Consider the following 10,776-nt stretch of genomic DNA (forward strand, 5'->3'; position numbering starts at 1 on the left):
CTTAATTGGAGGAAAAGCATGCAAATTAAGAATTGAATTAGTTTATCTTGATCTATAAAAGAAATAAAGAATGCTTGAATTGATTAAAAATGTAAAAGGTGACAAAACTGAACAGTGACCAATCTCATAAATCCAGTATACAAAACGAATCGTGAACAGGGCAAAAACACGGAAACCTTTGAAACACCAGAGGTGGGATCAGTTACCTAGAGGGAGTACGGAGGTAAGCATCCCCTGTTAACCGGTCCCACCCGTCGTGAGCTCTACATTGTAATTTGATCAGGTATACGAAATTCAGTAGTCAAATTTAGTTTAATAGCAATGACCTAACAAATGGTATATGTAACATGTCAGACAAAATACGACCCAGCGATAGGTTGTATTATAACGACCGTAGAATTTGCGAAAAGCTGACTTTTTAAAAATAATCCTTGTCACATCAACGTATTTGCAGAAGCTTGCCTCATTTTAAAAATTGATCGTATCCAGAACATGCTCTTGCATATCGAATAAGTTGGGAGACATAAACAGATTAAACAACATATGCAGGTGATGTTGGTGTATTACTGTATAAATAAGGGAAATTGACGATGGAAAGGCTGAAGTCATCCCGTTTGTCATACAATTTGGTTATTAGTTGACCATTATCGTCTATAGTTAGTAAAACATCCAAATATGAAACAAATGTGGCAGGCTCTGTAGTGTTTATTTCGAGTTCAGTGGGATAGATCGAGTCGACATATGAATGAAAGTGACTACTGTTAATTAATAAAACTTCGTCGATATATCTAAATGTAGAGATGAAAGCCAGAGTAAGAGTTTTCTTCTTTCCATGTAGAAGTTTTTGAATAAATGCTGCTTCATAGGAATATAAACACAGATCGGCTAGTAAAGGAGCACAATTAGTGCCCATCGAAATTCCTAACAAATTGTTGGAAAACCTGGTCTCCAGAGATTACATAGATATTGTCGATGAGGAACTCCAGCATCTTTTTAATATCTTGTATGTATAATCAGAATGATTTTTAACAAAGTGATTTTGTAGATGACTATTCAAAAGATATGAAAATTTATGAGTTCCATTTTTATTGAGTAACGCACCTTATTTCACTTTTATTCTAAGGGCAGATTACTCTAACCGCATAAAAAAAACCCGTAGAATCAGAACTCTTTAGTGTGCAATGTATAGAGGGTTCCAGGGAAACAACACAGTGATCAATAGAGTGGGTGCCTGTTGCGATTAACCGTTTCGGACTGTACGTTTAGACTTTAGACTGTAAAAAATATGGAAAGTTCAAATTCAAAAGCAAAGTTGTAGACAAAGCAATGTCAGCAGTTTTCCAGTTGTGTATTCGGTTCCTGAAAGGAGGAGTGAACAAGTTTTGCACTGCGTGATCTTTTTTAAGTTTATACAAAAAATCACAGACAAGAGGTTATTGTCCTTGGGTAATTCATGCATGCTCAGACATTTCAGTGTATTATTTCTTCTCTTGTCGTCTACGTTCCTGTTCTATAATAAAGTATGGACTTTTTTTTTTTAAAGAATAGTTTTATACAGTTCAAGTTACATGAAATATAATTTCAAAAATTTTCTGGCGTGTTAAAAAGTTGATTATAAAAAATGAAAGAGTATAAAGGAGTGGTCTAAATGGTTCCAACGGGATTCGAACAATGGTAAAAAAGAAGTCATCCTCGTCGTTATGTTTGCACAACTGAAGTAATCCTTCTTATATCAATCCCACCTTATATGATGCAACAGAGAGAGTTATTCGGGTGGTTTTTTTTTATTTACTAGTAAACCCCCGGGGACAGACTTGCCCTTCTTAGCCATACTCTTTGAACAGGTAGCAAACTTTCCTAAAAGCATGTTTCCCTAAAAGACATCTTGATAAAATATAATACAACAAAAAGATGAAAAAATTATGAACTTTTACACTTTGAACACCAAAAACAATTGATTAAACTACATGTACTTGTAGCTTTCTCATATCATTTGTTAGCCCTCTCTTGTCAGTTTTTCTCTTCCGATTCTCAATTTTAAAAAATAAATAAATAAAGATATTGTTCCAACAAAGATTTTTTTTTTTAATTTTGAGTTCAGAAGCTGGCCTTGGTTTCAAATCATCTCAATTTTTTTAAAGCGATTTAGTTTTCTTCATATGTGAATAAAATTTAAGTTTAATGCTATGCAAATGCCCGACACTTTTTCAGAGATGTTTCAAACTTCTGGGATTATATCACCAAACATATTTTCCCATGCATTTTGAAGGACGTCTTCATAAAAAAAAATGAACAGACTAAATTTATGTAATTAAGCTCTTTACAGAAGAAAATTATTTCTCTCAAAGAGAAGAAATTCGTGAAAGAAATTTATATAATAAACATCTTCATCTCAACACTTTCAAATACTAGTCTCAAGTCATCGACCAGTTGGTATTGCATAGTCTTGTCTTTTTCGCTGCAATTGAGTAAACGAGTTGAGAAACTTAATTTAACATGGTTTAGAAAATCACAAACCGGGGGTGTCCCTCAAGAAAAACGACTCACGGACATGAGTTTTAGGTTAGGAACCCAGAGTATAGATTATTACAAAGCCAAAAACGTGTATCTAATTCGAATGCTATTGTTAAAATAATGTAATGCTTTATTGAGCAGTTTTTTGGTAAGGTTTTTGTGTTCCATTTTATTTCATTGCGACGGGACCTTGAATAATGATTGGGCAGATCCAGACAGCCCCGAAAAAAGCGAACCAAGGAAAAAATTTATGTTGGTTACTTGCAGAGAGTTTTGTCCGTAAAAGCTGCAGGAGGGGGGGGGGGCAACTTTTTCAAATAATTGAATGTACAATTCAAACAAATGTATTATAATAATTTGTTTAGATTGGCGCGTTATTAAAACTGGATTAAATGTATTGGGAATGTTAGGTATTTAGAAAAATGTATATTCAATTACTGAAGCGAAGGGTAAACATATCCCATATACATGTACATATATTGCATTGAATTTTTATCTGTTGATGTCATTGGACGGACGATTTGTAACTTAATATTATGGAAATATATCCCTTTTATTAATCAAAAATAATGAAAAAAGAGAGAAAAAGTATTTACATTCCATTGAATGGTTTTCTTTGAAAAGAAACATTTTTCGTTGATTAAGTGTTTGTTAATTCTGTCATGATTATGACCAGTAAATCAAATTTTACTAGATAGGGTTAAATATAAATGAATAAATAAATAAATAAATAAATTTTTCTTTGCAGAAATACCTGTGAAGTTAAAAGACATGTGTCAAATTTGGTTTTAAGATCATTTTACGCGGGACAATTTCCAACACTGACATTAATTGGGGATATAAAGTTGACAAACTGTGATCACAGAGACTGCATTATAAAAGCATTAATCTCCGGTGGCCTAGGTGTTAAGTATCCCTAAAAGATAAGATAAGACCCGAAAGAAAAACATTTTGAAACTGATATAAGATAGGTCGAAATCGGGATACGTGTGATTTCCAGAACTTTAAGGTGTGAATATTATCGTTTGAAGTCAACCGACAGATTAAGGACCATCATGCATTGCCAGGAAGTAAGTTGCTTCCTGTGGTCAAGCAACAGAAGACCCGGATTTACACCACTGATACGTCCCTTTGAAGTGAGAAGGGAGGTAATCAACTCCCGTTGTACAATATTTAAAGAATATCGGGATTAATTGTGTAACAAATAGCGGATTAATTAAACAAAGTTGATACTTAATTCTGTATAATATAAATAATATAAGTAGATAATATGAGCATGTTTCAGACTGTCTCGGATTATACGCTGCCGCCATTGATCAGTATATAAAGTATATTATGAAGATAAGCGATAATATTATTTTGGATCTTCACTAAATATCAACAGTTCCTTTAAGCGGTTTATTTGGAAATGATACCTATTGAATATATTTAAGGTGCGAGGTGTTTTTTAAACATACATAAATTATGTATGCATAATATAATACACTAGACAAAATTGCTAACGCACCACCTAAATAAATTAACATTTTTCTTTTCAAAACTTGTTTATGATGTTTTTGATATATAATTATGTTACTTTAGTATAAAATGAGACATTTAAATGCTTTAACTGATAAATAACAACAATGTTTACTGAAGCGTAACCACTTCATAGAAAAAATTAAAATCACATTCATACTTATTTGGTGGAATTAATTTCTATTTTTTTCTTTGTGGTTGTGTTCTTTATGTTTGTACTAATTAAAAACTCAGAAAAAAAGTTACACCGTATGCGGCGTTTGACTCTAGAAGAGCGTGCTAAGGCAGCCAGTATGGTGTCTGCAGGGGGTTCCTTTGAAGAAATTTGTAAAAAATTAAAAGAATTAAATGATTATGAATTTCTCTGGTGAAAAATTGTTGAAAATGAATTAACGATCATAAAAATGTTTACAATAGATATCGACGGCATTAAGTGAGAACCACACAGTAATATCAAGATTGTTCCACAAAATTGGGGCAACTGGAAGTTGGGTGGATTTGGTAGGGACACCAAGGCACTGGATGACTACTAAGCGATATGGTAGTCAATCAGGGTATATCATTTGATTTTTAAGTGGGAAACTGCTCCCATCGCAACGTCACGGACCACCATCGGTAATCACCAACTTCATATCTTGGCAAAAACGGTGCGAAGTGCACGTCTTGAAATTGGTTTTCGGACAAGAAGGTCCTTTAAGGGTCTTGACATGACACCAAGACATTTGTCAATCCAACTGTTTTGGAAAAGATGGCATATTTCATATACTAGTACCAATCAGGAAAATGATCAATTCACAAATAAGAATAATAAGTGGTGCGTTAGCAATTTTGTCTAGTGTACATATGCAATGTTATTTAAGAGTGCGCAGAATTTCCCCCCGATTCTTATTGACCAAAGTCGATTAAAACACAAGTTGATTTAAGTATCAATAAAAAAAGTCGGTGAAAAATTATCTTGAATAAGTGTATCTCTATTTGATATCACGCGTTAACATTTCCAGTCTTTATTTATAGGGCAATTTAAGAAAAAAAAACTGAAATTGAATAAAAAGGAGGGAGACTAATGACACAGCACACAGCTGACTTTCAAATAAAATCTAAGAGATTGAGAAAAAGTGTTTCCGCATAAATTCTTTGAAGTATTTCAAAAACCGTTTCCCCATTCAACTTGGTGTCTATTAAAACAACTATCTACTCAGAATACAAATGTACGATGTGTCAACTCAAAGCACTACTTTGACATTTTATCTTTGAAGCATGAAATGACTTTAATATAAGATAACTTTTCCTTCATTTAATGAAGAAATGACCATCGGGGCTGGGATGATTCACAAACACTCTTGACCTGCTCTTGGATACCAAGCATGTTTTCTTTGATATCGCTAACTCAGAGATCTTCGCCATTTTGGCCCATGTTTGTTTTTCCGGTGCGGACTGTAACAGCGATGCCCCTTACATCAATGAAAATGATATACACTGAAATAATAAACATCGCCTTGTTGAGTAAAGCATTGATATTGCAATTGCTCCCAATCGCTAACACTTTACGGTGGTTTAATTAAAATCTGTAACAGGTCACAGCAAAGAGGGTGGGCTTAGTATATAGGTTGTAGAAATTCTTGTTGGCTTGTTTGATGTTTATAATCTTTGGATTCGTTATTATGTATCCGAGTACATTCTTGATAACGTGGTTGGACATTTTCCCAGAGAACGTTGATTTCTGCAACAGATATAAATATACTTAATATGTGTGCAGATTTTTTTTCTAATTTAAACATCAATGCATAAATTATTTCAACTCTACTTTAAAAAAATAATTCAAATTTAATTAAAAAAAATAAATACTAATAATCCAACAGGCCTAGCTGCATGTGGTCTGATTAATCAGTGTATTTATCCATATTTCAGTTTGAATTTTAAGATAAATCATCAATTTTTGTTGGTCGACCATTCTTTGTCAATTTATCAGGGAGCATTTATAAGCAGTTATTTAACATGGCCGTAGGAACCGGGGGGGGGGGGCATATAGATTACTATAGTTAAATAGATAATATATGCTTGTGTCCCCTCAATAGAAACATTGGATCCCCCCCCCCCCACAAAAAAAAAAAACAAACCTGAAATTGCTTCCTACGGGCGTGTTTAAAATGTAGATAAAATACAGTTAACCGTTAAAGCATCAAGAAAACTACAAAGTGTCAATACCGTTTGCTATAAGAATTTCATCAGATAATTCATAGAAAAATAAATATTAGAAAAAAATGTGATGAAAATTAATAAGATACTAAATGTTTTTGATTTGCGATATATTTCTTACAGACAATCGAATACTTGTTTCTAGAAGTGCATACCGCATCAAAGCCAAAAGATGAATTATCACATTCTACATGTAGTATCAAAAACTATCAATGAATAGAACTTTATTGCAACCTGCTTTGATTATATGCACGGCGCATTAAAGATAAGTCAACTTTCTAAACTGTTTCAATTGTTTTAAAAACAGAGTTCCGAAAGACATAATAATACATATACATAAATTCGATTTGTGTACGTTGTTTGTAATTTGTTCAATTATTTCATGTAAAAACTCATCATATTCTTTTTTTTTTTTTTTACTGATAATATAAAAAAGAATAAATTTTCTGGATCCCTTTTTATGGCTGAAGAAAACAAAGAATCTTTGTGAAGATTTTTAATTTAAAGAAAAAAATATTACTAGTTGAATCCGTATAATTTTAGTGTATTTGCACATTTTTTCATTGTGTAAGAAAATTAAAAAAAAAACACATTTCATTCAATACCAAATAATTTTAAACATATTTAAAAAGACATAACTTTAACCTATGTCCGAAAAGTCTGTGAAAATTTCGAAACTTTGATTTTATTTTGAATTATCACTTACATGTACTTATGAATTTTCAGGACATAAAAGGTTTAACTTTTTATGCTAATTTTCATGCAGTAGCACTTGCACAAAAACACTATTTTGGTTAAAAGTGCTAAGAAACTATTTATTTTAGACAGTATCAATATTACAAAAAACTGCATTAAAATGAACCAAAAACACTTCTAAAAAAAGTTTTTAAAAAGGTTCCCATCAACACTCTTCACTAATTTAGTATTTCGGCAGTGTGATATGAGGTTAATTACCATGAATTGATTTCATAATGAAGAAATATTTCTTGGAGAGAAAAAAGCCCCGGAAAATCACAGAGATATAATAAATATATATATATACAATAAATATTATTATTTAATTATTGAGGAAGTGAGCATACATGTATCACTCAAGTTCAGTTTTATTGCGTTTGTAGGACATAATAGGTACTTATAATTCAGAGAAAACAATTTTTTTTACAGTCCCCATCCTTTGTAAGGGTATGTCAATATTTTGTCAGTTTTCTTTTTAATGTCGTATACAGGGGTTGTATTTTGAGACAAAAACAAGGGGAATTTCTTGTCTTTCAGGCCCGTAGCAACGGCTTTAAAAGTGGGCGGGGGGCTATCTCGCAAAAAAAAAAAAAATCTGACAAGCAAAAAAAAAAAATAAATAAATAAATAAATAAATAAATAAAACCAAAAAAAAATTCCTTAATTCTGTCCAAACTCGAAAATTCTATTCCGGGGTTGGGGTTGGGTGGGGGTTGGGGTGTTTGATGTTTGACCTTTCTCTTACTATTAGGTACATTTTCCCCAAATCCTAGAATTTTTCAGTGCTCGACCTTACAGCAACAAAAAGTTAAGGGGGGGGGGGGTGGGGAACCAGCATCTAAATGAAAATTTACTCTAGCAAAATACTATACTCAGAAAAATGCGATATTAGATCTTGCGCGCTCTCATTTAAGCATTGAATTATAGTACTATCAATATATGTTGACGTACAATGTGTCATTAACACGAACGGCTGTGCAGATAAATTTTCGTAACGCGCTAACGCGCGTTATCCAATTCACCATAGCCGTCTTATTGTGACACAATGAACGTCAACATATAAAAATAGTACTATTCAATGCTTAAATGAGAGCGCGCAAGATCTAATATCGGATACTTGTCCATTATGTATTTAACTTGTAGTGGAATATGCACCCTCTCTCTGTTAAGCTAAATGTATGATGTCTGAATGATTCAATAAAGCATGTGAATGAAAAGTCGGCAGTTTATCCCGTATATGAAAGGAAGATTCATTCAATGTTGCTATTTTTAGAGTGTACTGGAGGAGAACGTTTCGTGCTGCATTCAGTCTAACAATTTACAATCACTGCAGATTCTGACAAGTTTCTAGATGACAATTTTTAACATTTACCCTTTAACATTAAACGTTTGCGTCATTGCTAGGAAAATTTCAAGTTTTTTTTTTTTTATAAATCTAAGCTTGATCCAACTATCTGTCCTATATTTACCCAAAGTTATAACATGATTATATAATTATTTCATATATCCATTCCAAATCGCAATATATCTACTTCAAAGCCTGTAGCTTTATAAATATATCGGGATTATTTGATCTGAAAGCACTGGCAACTGGGACAGTGAACGACTGCCAGACATAAAACAAAAGACCCCGCGATAACTATTCGGTGGAAGATTGAATCTGCCATAAATTGCGCCATTCAAAAACATATTAAAATGGCTACCAGAGCGACCACTAAGATTTGCTACCCAGAAATCGGTTTATGGCCACCAATGTTTGTCTGAGATGACAGAAGGCTGTTTCTAACCCGAGATCAGAGGCACAAACGTTTACTCAGCTTAATCCATTGGTGTGTTGTGTATAAATCACATTCTCTCTCTCTCTCTCTCTCTCTCTCTCTCTCTCTCTCTCTTGTATTAACAATGCGATACTTGATGGCAATATATTTAATATAAAATAATCACACCTATTGACCTATTCGATGAAGGCCTGCGATATTGAATTAAAATTTTAATTTAATTTAAAAAAATATCCGTATTGCAACTTTTTGTATAAGTAAAGCCATCTCGAGTGACATCTCGATGCAAAATAAATATTTTTTTTATGTATGTAAATACGACATACATCATTGATAGAAACCCTGTAATTTCAATTTATTTACTTCAACAACACCATTTCTTTCGCGCGCTCTCATATATTACCTTGTTGATGTTTCGAACCTAAAGAACGATTTTAATGCTTTTTACATATATTACAATAGCAAGTTAATGGGCTACAATTGCAATGATTTTTGTTCTGAATCAAACAAAAAATAAACTAAAGTAAATATATTTCTAATTGCTTTAGAAATCAGTTTATTATATCATTTGAACCAGTACTATCAAATCGAAATAAAAATCGAAACATCGTTTAGCAAAGAACAATATTTTACAATATTACAAAGGAAGTTTATTTATAAAATGGCTTCAAAACCAACACCCACGTCCGGCGGAGCACATAGTTTTAGAAATCTCCTTCCGCTGCTTGCTGGTACCGATTGTGAACGCCTTCCAATGGATGCACCTTTTTGGTCGATATCCATCGTATGAGATTATACAGATAAACAAAAGTTTTAAACAAGAATGACATATTGAAAACATGTTAGAAATGAAACATTTTAATTGCCAAGAATTGAGCATCGATTAGCTTTCAATAAAAGATTTTTTTTTGTTTGACACTTCGCGGTTTTTATTTCGATTCCCCCAACCACCTTGCTTCTCAATTTCACATAGCCTTCATTGATAATTATCACAGGAGCTTGTTATTACTTTTTAAACTAGTGCCTTTCAAGTGTTTTCAAATACTGAGCACATCGCAGTCGGTTTATTGATTGTAGGTAGCGAGGTTTATTGAATTAAAAGACAAAGAAATTACCAAAAGAGGACGAATTACCAAAACACGTCTTCAGAATTCAATTTAGCTGTAATTTTGGTCGTTCGAATGTCTGAATTCATTTAATTTCTAAACTTTAATATAATTTATTTAAACATAACACATGTTGCAATGAGTCATTTAATATTTTCTATAACCCTGGACTGTATGATTTTGAATTTCAACATTTGTATATTGCAGTCCTAGCCATTCAAGATGCTGTGAAATTACAAACAAATCTAATATCCATATTGCCTGAGTCGTTTTAGGGCGTTCAATACATTTCAGATGAAAGCAAATATCTTTAAAACATATGAAATGAAATATTAATAGCCTTATGAGTAGTTAATTCATTATAAAGGATTAGAAAATTAACTTCTTAAGTTGTGCATGTTTATTTTTATTTTCCACTTGAAATTCCTTCTGTGAATGAGATGGTTGCATTTGTTATTTCTAATGTGAGTTGAGTGCTTCTTCGGTTATGTCAACATGCAAACAAACCCTTGCACCTGTAACTCGAGTTTCCTCATGGAGGATACAAAACAACCCTGCTCCCTGAATAGAAAAATATGACGCGGAATGTCTTTCTTATTAAGCATTTTTGTTAATCAAAGTAAATATCGATTGAAAATATCAAAATCCTAGATCAATATTATTCAATGTTTATTTTAAATTTGCGAAGTTTGTTTTTCATGTGACGATGAAACGCACGGAAATGCACGGTTCAAGCAGAGACCCCAGCTGTGAGAAGGATGGCTTTGTGCAATTGATAAAAAACACGCCGAATTACAATTGATTCTTAGCGCATGGTGACCAATTATTCAAGAATTCAACTTCTTGTGATTAGGTTCCCTATTATAACTCGAATCCGATTTATGTGAAAATGTCATGAACACTATACCTTGTTTAAATAATCCTTTAAG

Source organism: Saccostrea echinata, unplaced genomic scaffold, assembly GCF_033153115.1.
Source record: "Saccostrea echinata isolate AGI-Se365-2 ecotype Australia unplaced genomic scaffold, CSIRO_AGI_Sech_v1 ptg000010l, whole genome shotgun sequence".
Lineage (NCBI taxonomy): Eukaryota > Metazoa > Mollusca > Bivalvia > Ostreida > Ostreidae > Saccostrea > Saccostrea echinata.